This window comes from Trachinotus anak, unplaced genomic scaffold (genome assembly GCF_046630095.1).
Source record: "Trachinotus anak isolate AG129_WGS33_773 ecotype Australia unplaced genomic scaffold, CSIRO_AGI_Tana_v1 ptg000042l, whole genome shotgun sequence".
NCBI lineage: Eukaryota > Metazoa > Chordata > Actinopteri > Carangiformes > Carangidae > Trachinotus > Trachinotus anak.
Genome location: NW_027273893.1, coordinates 147,649 through 160,547, shown reverse-complemented (window position 1 = coordinate 160,547; position 12,899 = coordinate 147,649). Strand labels below are relative to the sequence as shown.

At 44.9% G+C, this 12,899-nt stretch overlaps 1 protein-coding gene across 3 annotated transcripts in view; it reads left to right on the top strand.

Moving 5' to 3' along the window:
• The first annotated feature begins 1,010 nt into the window (after positions 1–1,010).
• The window catches only part of dok4 (docking protein 4), a 53,190-nt gene continuing 41,301 nt past the window's right edge, over positions 1,011–12,899 (top strand). For all 3 annotated transcript variants that reach the window (XM_071472933.1, XM_071472935.1, XM_071472934.1), the window contains exon 1: positions 1,011–1,602. The gene's annotated coding sequence lies outside the window, so the exon portion shown is untranslated. The remainder of the gene's footprint in view (positions 1,603–12,899) is intronic.

Genomic DNA, 12,899 nt, shown 5'->3' with positions numbered 1-12,899 from the left:
TACTGTCGCCTCACACGACTGATGCATGAGCTTCTCTGACCCTCTCATGTAGGCTAATAGAGCTCCATAATAACCTGCCTGACTGTTGCATGGTTGGTTCACTGTGGTTGAACTGACATGAATTTATCCTCACATTCACACACCACCTCTGTTATTTCAGCGGCCGAGCTTTATGTGACATGGTTTCCCCCACATTCTCTTTTTCACCTTGATATTCAGCTGACACTTTCATCAGAGGTCTCAGGCAGTGGAGATTGTTGTGTGTGTGTGCTGAGACTTCTGATGTCTACTTGTGTCATAGAGATTCAGCCTGGTGAGTGGTTCAGTTACAGGTATTGAAGTGTCCAGTTTACCTGTAGGCTGTGGAAAACTGTCCACATGCTTGACTTTTAACTGTTTTCATTCTGAATATTCTTTATTTCATATTTCACAACACAACAGAAGTGTTTCCAGGGGACACTGAAAAGTGATGAACCTGGCCGGGACACACTTGTTGTTAAATGCCATTCAGTTGCAGTGTGTTTGTGTATTTGGTTGTGTTGCGAGTATTTGCTCCTCATGTGTTGTCAAACTGATGCAGATGTTTTCTGAATGTGTTTATGTTTTGTCTATTTGCATGTGTTTTCTTAAGTTGCAGTGTATTGACCTCTCAGGGCTACCATAGATAGCCTCACATGGAGGTAAATGAACATAATCACACGTGTAAAAAAAAAAAAAACCAAAACAAAACAAACTGACATAAACTACGCAGATAGCAAAATAAATGAGGTCCATACTTTGGCCAGATGCTTGTTTTCTTCTGGCTCAGTATACACCTGGTTCCACGGCCTGAATCTGGGCCATATACAGCAACTGTCAGATGGTACTTCTAGAAAATTCTGGCACACACAGGAAATCTAGCAGAGGACTACATCCAGAACCTGTCCAGATGTGGAAGTATATGGGCCAGACTTGAGCTGAGGACCCAGGCATATGTGTGGCTGGAAGTTTCCTGCCCACTTTGTGCAGTGACTGGCCAGGTGTGCAGAAGGTGGGAAGGAAAGCTCTCTTCACACAGCCTTCACACCCCCGCCCAGTGAAATTTGCTCAGGCGGTGTTGGAGCTTGGTGATGCAGCGGCTGCCTGCGGGCCTTGCAGGCTGCTGGTAGCCGGTTTTCAGACGCAGCTCTTTGGAGGGTTACGGTAGGAGGCGGTCCCGGCGGCGCGTGGCTGGCCAGGGGCGTGTCTTGTCTTTGTGTATGTGTTGTCCTGTGGGTTCCTGTCCACGCCTGCACGGCACGGCACGGCACGGCACGGCACGGCACGGCTCAGCTCCGGGAGGAGCGTCGCAGACAGAGGCACCGTGAGCCGCATCGGCGTTGCCGCTGCGCTCAAAACAAACTATCCGTGTGTCAGTGGGCGGGTGCCCGGGGTTCCCCTCCTCCGGCTCGGTTGGATTAACGGAGGCGTCGCTGCAGCAGAGAGGAGGGAGACTGCAGCCGCTGCGGCGGGAAGGTCAAGAGCGGAGGACTGAGACAGCGAAGGCAGCGAGGCTCAGGGACCCCGCCCGGCCGCAGCTCCCCCCGCTGCTGGAGCTCACTGACCGTCACAGCTGTCAACCAGGTAACCGCCTCGCAGAGCTGACGTCTGTGGGGACGGGTGATAATCTGCGATGCCCTGTGTGGCTCCACAGCACTGTCACCAGGCTGCCGCTGTGCCCCGGCCAGGTTCATTAAAGTTCTTGTCATTTTCAGTCACATCGGTCAAATCTGAAGGTTTTAAGTAGCTATGACATCACAGCTCAGTTATAGAGATAACTAAATATTTAATCAGGTGTTTCTGTAGAAACTCTGAGCATTTTGCACCGGTGTTATTTATGTGAGTTAGTTGATTAATACCAGTTTAATAATTGTTTATTTTAAAATCCGTTGACCGCACAGCATCAACATATTGACTGGTTTTATGATCCTCTGAACTCTGACTGTTGATGATGAAACATTTTTAATATTCCTATCAGCTTGGGCTCTGAGAAATTGTGATGGACATTCTAATTATTTTCTTTAACTTTAACAGACTAAACGATGTATTAATTGGTACATTATTTGCAGATTAATCAGTAATGAAAATGATCTGAATTGGACTCATAAACAAACAAAAATGGAAGAGAACATCAGGCTCGGTCTCAGCAGTGTCTCCACCATGAGGCAGTGGGTTCTCTCCGGTACTTCCATCCTCCGGCTCATTTTATGGACTCAGTTAGTCAAGTTGACAGTATCAAAGACTGGTCATTCAAACTTCACATCTGTTAGTGTCACACTGATTCCACGCTTCAAGTTCAGGTGGTGACCTCTGGGGAAATGATGGCGTAGCAGCGATCCTCAGTGGGTTCTGCCCCTCACAGGGAACTTCATCACAGAACAAACAGATCACGATGTGTTGGCTTAGTTGGTCTGAAGTACCACAGAGCCGTGTCCTCTCAGGGGACGTCTGCCTGCCTAATGATGGAGCTGCTGTTTCAGTGCTTTTAATGAACTGCTGCTCTCTGTTATCTCAGCAGCCATAAAGCGATCCTGGTAATAACTGAGTGTGATAATACTGGGGAGGAGGGGAGGGGGGAGGAGTGGAGGGCATTCAGGGTGAAGGATGACTCTTGCACAGTTACCATTAGGACACAGGGGCACATGAAGACAGTGCAGACCAGTGCTGATGACATTAGCATCATTAAAACCTGTCATTAAGAGTCATTGTGTGTGTGTGTGTGTGTGTGTGTGTGTGTGTGTGTGTGTGTGTGTGTGTGTCAGGGGTCCTGTGTAGGAGAAGGTAAAGCAAACATCCTCTGCTAATGGATCACGGTCACAGTTGTCATGTGTGTGTAATCTATAGTGCTAATGGTGCACACAGCTAAACACGCTAATGGAGAAGCTGTCTAGTGTGTATGACACACAACAGTCACTGTGTGCCCTGAATGATGTCCATGCATGCACTTACATTATATGTATGGCGGTGTGTGTGTGTGTGTGTGTGTGTGTGTGTCAGTCTCTATCTGAATTAGGAGAGAGAGGAATACAGAAGAGAGACAGAGGGAGGAGAAGGAGGAGGAGGTGGGGAATGGAGTGGAAGTGATAGTGAGGAGGAGCAGGACGTTGAGAGGAGGATGAAGAAAGGATGGAGGAGGAGGAGGAGGAGGAGGGAGACTTGTCTCCAGCGTTTTTCCTGCTCTAATTTGCTTTGACAGCAGCTCCATTGGCTCAGGCTCTGAACAAGCCTTTATGTTGTATATGAGGGAGAGAGACACTAAATATCCTACTGTCTCTCTAATTGGTGATAGTACAGTAGCTGCAGTCGGAGTGCTGCAGCTCTGTAGTTTAACTCCAGACTCCCCCTTGCACCAATTATCCAGTACCTCTGGTTTGTATCATGGGCCAGCTGATACATACTTTGTTTTCTGTGTAATTGTTTTCTCAGTAATTAAGACAGCTGGGCTCAATATATTCAGTTTATATTATGTTTTAAAAACTGTGTTAATCTGATTTTTTTCATAGTAAAAACTCATTAATTCAGTCTCCTTAAAAATGGATGAATCTACACATTTTAAATCTATCAGCAGATTTTTTTGCCTTTTTTTTTCTTACTATGTTGGTATGGTACCAACAAGAAACACAGTATTTTAAAGGACAGGACAGCATCATCAGTTCAAATCTGTAACAGTAGCAGGTCTCACTGTGACAACTCCAGGAAGTCACTGTGCTCAGCTGTCACAGTTTGATCATGTGACAACCACCCCCCCCAAACCACAAACTGATGTTTACATTTCTGTTTGTTTCACAGATCAAACAAACAAGATCCAACATGTTCATCCACCACTGTTAGAGGTGCAGGGAAATGTATTTTTGGGCTTCTGTGTCCCTCTGTATCTGGGCCCGTATTCACAAAGTATTTTATCTTACCACTAAGATACCACTACCCCTAAGTTACGCAAAAGTTTCCAACTAAAAGTTTTCTCCTAAATCCTCTTCACAAAGCTGGTGAGACCAACTAAGTCCTAAGCTAAGAGTGCAACTCGAGACCAGCGAAAACGCATGCGCAGTATCCTGCAGTAATAATTAAAAAACACAATAATAAACTAATACAGATTAAATAATTACAGATTACATGTTTACAAAAGTAGTGGATTCTCCTAAATGTATCTGTATCATATGGTTTGTGTCAACCTGGAGAATTTAACTTTACGATAAAAACTTCATTCAGTTCACTCAATGGGAAAAATAATCTTACTGAGAGCCTATGATCCACCTGTTATACCTGCTGTAATGTAACTGTGGTCCCAGCTGTGGGTTGAGGTAGTGAGGTAGGAGTCCTTTGCACGACTTCTAACTTCTCCCAGACTTAGGTGCTATACTATCAGCTCTAAGTGTCTTTGTGACTTACTCTTAGCCCAAAAAATGAGGAGTCCTAAAGTTAGGACTGATGCCCATTACTTTTAGGAGTTTTATCCTGAATGGGGGAAACTTTTAGCCTTAAGATGCTTTGTGAAGATGGGCCCTGGTTTTCAGGTAAAAACATCCCGGCTCCAGCTCCTTATTTGAACAGACATGAGATCAATATCAGTCCTCTTATGTTGCTGTCAGAAAGGAAGTGATTCAACATATTCCCTAAAAACTGTTCCTTTAAGTTGACATCATCATCTGAGAAAAAAATTTCTACACACATGGTAAATGGTGACAGACACCTGGGTGGTGCTGTACTGCCAACACTAATCACTGTCCACAATTTTAGGAGCTTTTTGTTTTTTTATTTTAATTTTTCTTTCCACATACAGGGGAAACTAATATTTAGTACAATAGAATATAAGTTTAATACAAGCTTAGTTCAGAGACTTGGAGAATCACTGACAAGGAGCAGTGATGTGTCTGTGTCTGACTCCTCTGAGCTCCACTGTTACCAAAAACTACTGACAACACACCACACACATGTTCCTTCATCTCCATGAACACACACTGTAGATCAGTCCCACACACACCGATCCACTGCTGTTATTAGGGGATCAGCGTTGGAGCGTAGCAGTGCTACATGTAGCAAAGTCTCGATCACGGATGGCATCGTTCTCTCAGCAGCTGTTTACACAGCTGGGCAGTCTGTCCTGGTAAAGTCTGTGTGTGGTGACGTGATTGTGTCCTCTCCATCAGCTGTTTGTCTTACACATGGTCTGCAGTGAGAAAAACTTGCATGAGTGTCTGACTGCATGTACATTTACACTTGCAGTTTTTGGCAGCGGGACACACCTGGAGCAGGTGGATTATAGGTAGACAGAAAACGATGAGGCGAGAGCGGCTGACGAGCGAATGACAGAACGTTGTGACAGATCGTACAGCTCCCTGTGGGCGTCATATGTCAGCCGTCACAGCAGTGTTTGTGTGTTCACCCTCCACCTTCAGCTGTAATTCTTCTTCCCTCCCCACAGGCCTCACTGGAGGATTTCCTCATGGACATAGACCTGAATGCAGTCTCCAAAATCTCAACTGTAACTGAAATCCTGCTGTCAGACAAACTGTTTATTGTTATCTGTATGAAGTAACAAAGAAAGAGAGACGACAATCAAACCAAAAGCTCCAAGTGTCATAATTAGTTCAATGAAATTAATTGTAAACATAGATCATTTATTGGTAAGTAAGTGCATGATGTATTTTAATGCTTCCTCTGATTTCTTTGTCCTGATTGTCACAGTAAGTTATTCTGAGTTTAATAAAGTGGGATTCAGACGGTTTATTGAAAATTGTAAATCAAGCTGTATTATACCGCACCCTCATGTCATTTATTTTCATATTTTCATATACAGTCTTAAAGCTGCGGTAATTATGAGCTATTAAAGCTTAAACTACTGATATTAATTTAGGTCTGAACAATGGTGGATTTAGAAATGGGTGATCTGTTTTCCATCGCTCATTTGTACATCCCGTCGATGACGTCATGTGGCCGTGGGGGTGGGAGCGGGTGCTCTCTGTAGGCTGTGCAGGCTCCTACTGCTGAGAAGGTCTCTATCACATGTCTCCTCACTGGAGCAGAGGAATCTATCAAATAGTTCATTTCTGTCTCTGCACAGTGTCAGTATTAACCATGTGATTGCTGGGCAGATTTCACGATGACTTTACATGAAGGAAAGTAAGACAGGTCAGACTGTAGTTGGCAGCCGTGTCATTCAAAATATGTGTGTGTTGTTGAAGTGTGTAACAGTGTAATAATCAGGTTCTCTTAAGTGTGTTTATCTATTTGTGGGATGAAGGATTTGTGTTGTGGTTCTCTATTATGTTTGTGTGTGTGTGTGTGTGTGTAGAGAAAGAGAGAGAGAGGCAGCAGGGGATGGGGGATTCGTCCATAGCGTCATACAGCTAGAACCAGCACTGGGCCTGACGTCAGGGCACTGACTGAATTAACATCAGTGAGAGCGGATGATGCTCAGCAGCAGCTAAGATGAGAAGCTGCAGCTGATGTTTCCTTCACTGTGTCAGAGCTCAGTGAAGCTGTGAATCTTTACAATCTCTCTCTCTCTGTCTGTTTCTCTTCTCCTCTCTCTGTTTCTCTTCTCCTCTCTCTCTCTGTCTGTTTCTCTTCTCCTCTCTCTGTTTCTCTTCTCCTCTCTCTCTCTGTCTGTTTCTCTTCTCTCTCTCTATCTCTGTCTATTTCTCTTCTCTCTCTGTCTTTTTCTCCTCTCCTCTCTCTCTGTCTTTTTCTCCTCCTTTCTATCTGTCTGTTTCTCTTCTCTCTCTCTCTGTGTCTTTTTCTCCTCTCCTCTCTCTCTCTGTCTTTTTCTCCTCTCCTCTCTCTCTCTGTCTGTTTCTCTCCTCCTCTCTGTTTCTCTCCTCCTCTCACACTGAAACACAGTAACTCCCCCCACCCACTACACCTCCGGATTAAAAGGTTTTAAAAGAGTTTTTGAATGGTTGGTGTTTCTCAATTAAAATCCTGTCTGTTTCTCCTCTCTCTCTGTCTGTTTCTCTTCTCCTCTCTGTTTCTCTCCTCTCTCTCTCTGTTTCTCTCCTCTCTCTCTCTGTCTGTTTCTCTCCTCTCTCTCTCTGTCTGTTTCTCTCCTCTCTCTCTCTGTTTCTCTCCTCTCTCTCTCTGTCTGTTTCTCTTCTCTCTCTCTCTGTCTGTTTCTCTCCTCTCTCTGTCTGTTTCTCTCCTCTCTCTCTCTGTCTGTTTCTCTCCTCTCTCTCTCTGTCTGTTTCTCTCCTCTCTCTGTCTGTTTCTCTCCTCTCTCTCTCTGTCTGTTTCTCTCCTCTCTCTCTCTGTCTGTTTCTCTCCTCTCTCTGTCTGTTTCTCTCCTCTCTCTCTCTGTCTGTTTCTCTTCTCCTCTCTCTGTCTGTTTCTCCTCTCCTCTCTCTCTGTCTGTTTCTCTCCTCTCTCTCTCTGTCTGTTTCTCTCCTCTCTCTCTCTGTTTCTCTCCTCTCTCTCTCTGTCTGTTTCTCTTCTCCTCTCTCTGTCTGTTTCTCTTCTCTCTCTCTCTGTCTGTTTCTCTCCTCTCTCTCTCTGTCTGTTTCTCTCCTCTCTCTCTCTGTCTGTTTCTCCTCTCCTCTCTCTCTGTCTGTTTCTCTCCTCTCTCTCTCTGTCTGTTTCTCTCCTCTCTCTGTCTGTTTCTCTCCTCTCTCTCTCTGTCTGTTTCTCTCCTCTCTCTCTCTGTCTGTTTCTCTTCTCCTCTCTCTGTCTGTTTCTCCTCTCCTCTCTCTCTGTCTGTTTCTCTCCTCTCTCTCTCTGTCTGTTTCTCTCCTCTCTCTCTCTGTTTCTCTCCTCTCTCTCTCTGTCTGTTTCTCTTCTCCTCTCTCTGTCTGTTTCTCCTCTCCTCTCTCTCTGTCTGTTTCTCTCCTCTCTCTCTCTGTCTGTTTCTCTCCTTTCTCTCTCTGTCTGTTTCTCTCCTCTCTCTCTGTCTGTTTCTCTTCTCCTCTCTCTCTCTGTCTGTTTCTCTCCTCTCTCTCTCTGTCTGTTTCTCTTCTCCTCTCTCTGTCGGTTTCTCCTCTCTCTCTCTCTCTCTGTCGGTTTCTCCTCTCTCTCTCTGTCTGTTTCTCTCCTCTCTCTCTCTGTCTGTTTGTCTTCTCCTCTCTCTCTCTGTCTGTTTCTCCTCTCTCTCTCTCTCTGTCTCTCTCTCTCTCTGTCTGTCTCCTCTCTCTGTCTGTTTCTGGGTTAGGATTAGGGTTATGGTCATCATCCATGAATGGAAGTGGCTCAGGTGTCAAACCTGCGATGAAGGTTGTTTACCTAGTGATGCTGTTAGATATCAGTGACAAAGCCGACTTCACTGACTCCATTCTTCTTCTTCTTCTTCTTCTTCTTCTTCTCTGTGTTTGTGCAGAACTCTTCCTGTTTTCATGTCCTCGTCATGTAAACAAGCTCAGTGACTTAATTAATTGAATGAGTTGGTGGTTTTATATGAGTGGATCATAATCAACTCAGGCAGCTCAAACTGCAGCAGCTGGTGTGTGTGAGTGAGAGAGAGAGAGAGAGAGAGAGAATCGTGGGTATGGTCTGTTTTCTGTGTGTGGGGACTCGAGCTTGGAGCAAAGGATTGTGGGTAAAGTCTGGTTCTGGTTGACTTGCCTTGGCAGACAGAGAGAGAGAGAGAGATGGTCTGTAATTAGTGCTCCAGGCCAAAGGACTGCCACAGTCCACATCTGTAAATGACAGAGTGTAGGATGGACACTCTCTCTCTCTCTCTCTCTCTCTCCCTGAGTGAGGAGATAAAGGCAGTTCTCCTCCTAACTCTCCTCCTCTTGACCCCTGCTCATCCTCCTCCTGTGACACACATCCTTCATCTTATCAAATCATTCAGTCAGGACTTCAGGCTTAAAACTTGCTTTTCCCCCCTCACACAAGGTGACTGTTGTTTTTGTGCTGAGGCTTTAGGGGTGTCTGAACAGATACTTTGGTCCCAAGGTGGCTGTTTCTGAGTCTGTCAAAGTATAATACTGATGTTTGATGCTGTTCACTGACCATATGAGGGGTGTGCATGTGTGTGCGCACGGTTTCAAAGAAGACATTCACTTCTGGTTTGAGTCTTTTCATGGGACTTGTCAACAGTAGGAGGAATATAAGATGCAGCTGCCTTCAGTGTGAACAGCAAATAACATGAAAGATGACTGACTACATGCTTGTCCTGTGAGACTAACACTGAAACACAGTAACTCCCCCCACCCACTACACCTCCGGATTAAAAGGTTTTAAAAGAGTTTTTGAATGGTTGGTGTTTCTCGATGAAAATCCTCAGCCCTAACAATGAGTGACTGCAGCTAATGATGGAGATAAAACAAAAGGAAAGTAGTGGATCACTTAAAAGACTGAATACTTCAGTCACTGATTACAGGTCGCATTTTGGACACCTCATAAAGTAAACAGTTTTGTCTTATGCATTGAGTTGTAGGTTTGTGTGTCTGCTGTGTCAGTGCTGGTCAGAGTCAGTGTGTCGGAGCTGTGAGGCTGAACCACAACAGTTCAGTTGTGAGCCATCAAACCCAAACAGAACAAAGAAGCAGAGATGCTCTGTAGAGCTGCAGAGGGGGTGTTAATTCTCTGTGAAGTCGTCATTACATCCAGCACCTTTCACTTTACACATCCACGGCCCCTGTTCACAGGCCCTCAGGGGCCCAGCTGTGCTGTGAAGAACAACTGAATCAGTCTTACTGAAGAAAGCGTGACGAGAGATGGCCTGTTGGACTGGGAGCCAGAGAAGAGAGCACAGTGTTGAGGTGATGTGGGACCTGTGGTGAAGTCAGTCAGGTGATCAGAACAAGGATGTACAGCTGAGGAGATATAAAAGCTTCATATGAGGGTAACAGACATAACATTTAGAGGAGGATGTAACGTTGAGAATGCTCTGGGACAATAGGAAACATCAAGAGGCCTTCAAAACAAAAGGCTGTATCTGAGAGGGCAGTGATGAGCAAAATGACAAAGCAAATGTATAAGCCTAAAACCAACCAAAGCAACACAGTAACCCCCCTCATTAGCTGTTTCCTCTGTGTTTCTTAGGCGTGTGTGTGTATTTTGTGTGTTCAGACCTTGCATTTCCAGCCCCAAAACAACTATGTGATTACTGTCAGTGCTGTTGTGTCTCAGCTTGTCACACTTTGACAGTTGGGTGAGTGGGAGGGAGGTTGTGTGTGTGTGTGTGTGTGTGTGTGTGTGTGTGTGTGTGTGTGTGTGTGTGTGTGTGTGTGTGTGTGTGTGTGTGTGTGTGTGTGTGTGTGTTTGTTCACTGACCTTTATCTCTGAATCCTTCACCTCCTATGTGTTTATGTTTCAGGTCTGAAAAGCCTGGTCTTTTCTGTGTGTGGGTGTGAAGCAGTTTGTTAATAGTTTGTGGAATCACAGGCAGAGTAATTATAGTATTGCAGGCCTGTTTTATTCCTACAGCCATGGTGTTGAAGAGATGCCAGAGATGGATGTGTGATAGAGCAGCTGCTGCCTGTGTGTCTGAGTCTCTGCTGTAGCATGACTGCAGATAAGTTGTGGAATTTAAAGGAACCATCAGAAAGTTTTGGAAACGTGCTTGTTTGTCTCTTTAGTCCAGAGTCAGAGGAGAAGATAAGAAGCTGTTTCTTCTCCACAACAGGACGTGACCTTCACGCCATGGACTACCAGGATGACAGTATGTGTCAGTATGTGTGAGACAGCAGAGGTTTGTACGGTGTCAGATGTTTTGGGTGGTTTAAGTCTGGACTGGATCATGGTGAAAGGTGAACTGTTCCCCTAGCCTCAGGTCTCCTAGACTCTGGATCAGGATTTCTTCAGGACCTCGCTGTATTTAGCTGCATTCATCCTTCTCTCATTTCTGACCAGTCTCCCTGTCCCTGCTGCTGAAAACCCCCGACTCACAGCCTGATGCTGCCCCCCAATGCTTCACTGTAGGGATGGTGTTATCCAGGTGATGAGCAGAGCCTGGTGTTCAGCAGACATAGTGTCTGGAGGTGTCTTTCATGTTCCTCTTGCTCTCAGAGTCTTTAGATGCTCCAGCTGTCTGTCACACACCTGTCTCTCAGTGTCCTCTGTCCTGTTACACTGCTGTACAGATAATGAGATGATGAAGTGACTGCCAACTTCCCCTGGTTTTGTATTCAAGAGTGCTCTCTCTCTCTCTCTCTCTCTCCCCCCAACATCTTTCTCACATTCAGTGACAGCTCGAGACTTCTGCCCTCATGCACCAGTCCACAGGGACCATGTGTCATATATACCACATGTGATCATACTTGTGTTAGTAAATTCTTCCGTGTGTGTGGACAACTCTATGTGATGACCTCTGACTCAGAGTGATGTTAGACTGTGGTCCTGTATGGTCCTGTACTCACTGAATGACATTTTTCTATATTTCTCTGATCACGTGATTAAATGACTCAGGCTGTTGTCTGTAGTTGTTTGTGGGGTGATCTGGCCTAGCGATAATATGACAATTTTTTGTAGGTCGAACTGCTTCCTGTTTCCTCTCTGATTTTATTTTGAAAGTCCTTAATGGAAGTAGGGATATGAATCTTTCCGCCCTTTTGATGTTTGATGTCTGTTTGACGCTATTCTTCACCCACAGTGGTTCTGTTTACAAATCCCATCACAACCAATCTCACTTTTTGCTATTTGGTGGAGTATTTGTAATTTATTACATTGTCATTATTGTTATTATTATTATTATTATTATTATTATTATTATTATTATTTGGTGCCTTATACCGTGTCTTAAATTCCTGTGAGCTGGCTTGAGCTAGAAACATGAAACTTGGATTGATGACTGGAAACAACCTGCATCAGTTTCCAAAGAAACATGAGCCCAATCATCCAGATGGTGGCGCTGTAGTTAATCTTAGAAAGGCCACGCCCCTCGACATGGTCTAGTTTCATGTGCTTTGCAAAAAAGCCTCCTGGACCTTAAAAGTCCACCTTATTGATTCTTTGTTAATTTGCATGATATGAAAAACAGTAAAAATGACAGACCTCTTCAAATCTGACTCCAGTCAACACCAGATTTGTTATAGTCTCACAGGAGATACACAGTTGTATTATAAATGGGCAAGACTGATGAGTGACCCGATGGCCGAATGGTTAAGGCTGTCTCGAAGGACTCCTGAGTAAGTAAATCAAATGTACCACACAGCCTGAATCAGTCCGAGCTGTGTGTGATGTCGTCAGGTGACTCCTGCTGAGAGCTCACCTGTGGAGGATGCTCAGTATTTTGTTTCAGTGGAGGACTGGCAGTGTGTTTCTGCTGCTCGCTCTTTGCCTGGTTACATACTCTGTTCTTTGGTGTAGACCTACAGTTTGTAGTTGAGTCTTTTCAGTCTCAGTTTTCTGCAGATTTAGTTTTGTCTAGTGAGCTGTGAGGTTAGTTTCTTTGCTGTGAATTCTTCAGTGAAGGACTTCCTGTCTGTATCTGGGTCCTTTATCCCTACGTTCTGTTGCCTCCTGTTGAGCCCAAAGGGTCCATACCTGCAAATTCCCACTTGTTGTCACCTTCTTGCTTTTCAGATAAAGTCTCTGTCTCCTGCCAATAAATCATTCAATGATTCAAATTGAAAGTGAGAGAGAGGGAGAGTGTGACAGCTGTCTTGTTAACATCAACATGGACGTCATTAATGAAACTCGTCAAAAGAAATGAAAAAGAGAGTGAACACATGTCACTGAAAACACACCTGCAGGTTTATGAACCTGTGTGTGTGTGTGTGTGTGTGTGTGTGTGTGTGTGTGTGTGTACATGGGTAACATCTGTATCATCTGTTACTAGACCAAAGTCAGAGATAAAAGAAGCTGAGGGGAGATCAAAGCAAATGACAGAGGCTCTTCCTTTGTGTCTCTATCTACGTCACACACACACACACACACACCCCTCTGCTAGCAGTGTGCAGCCGAGATGTGTAAGCACAGGATTACCATGGAAACGCTGGGAGTGGATG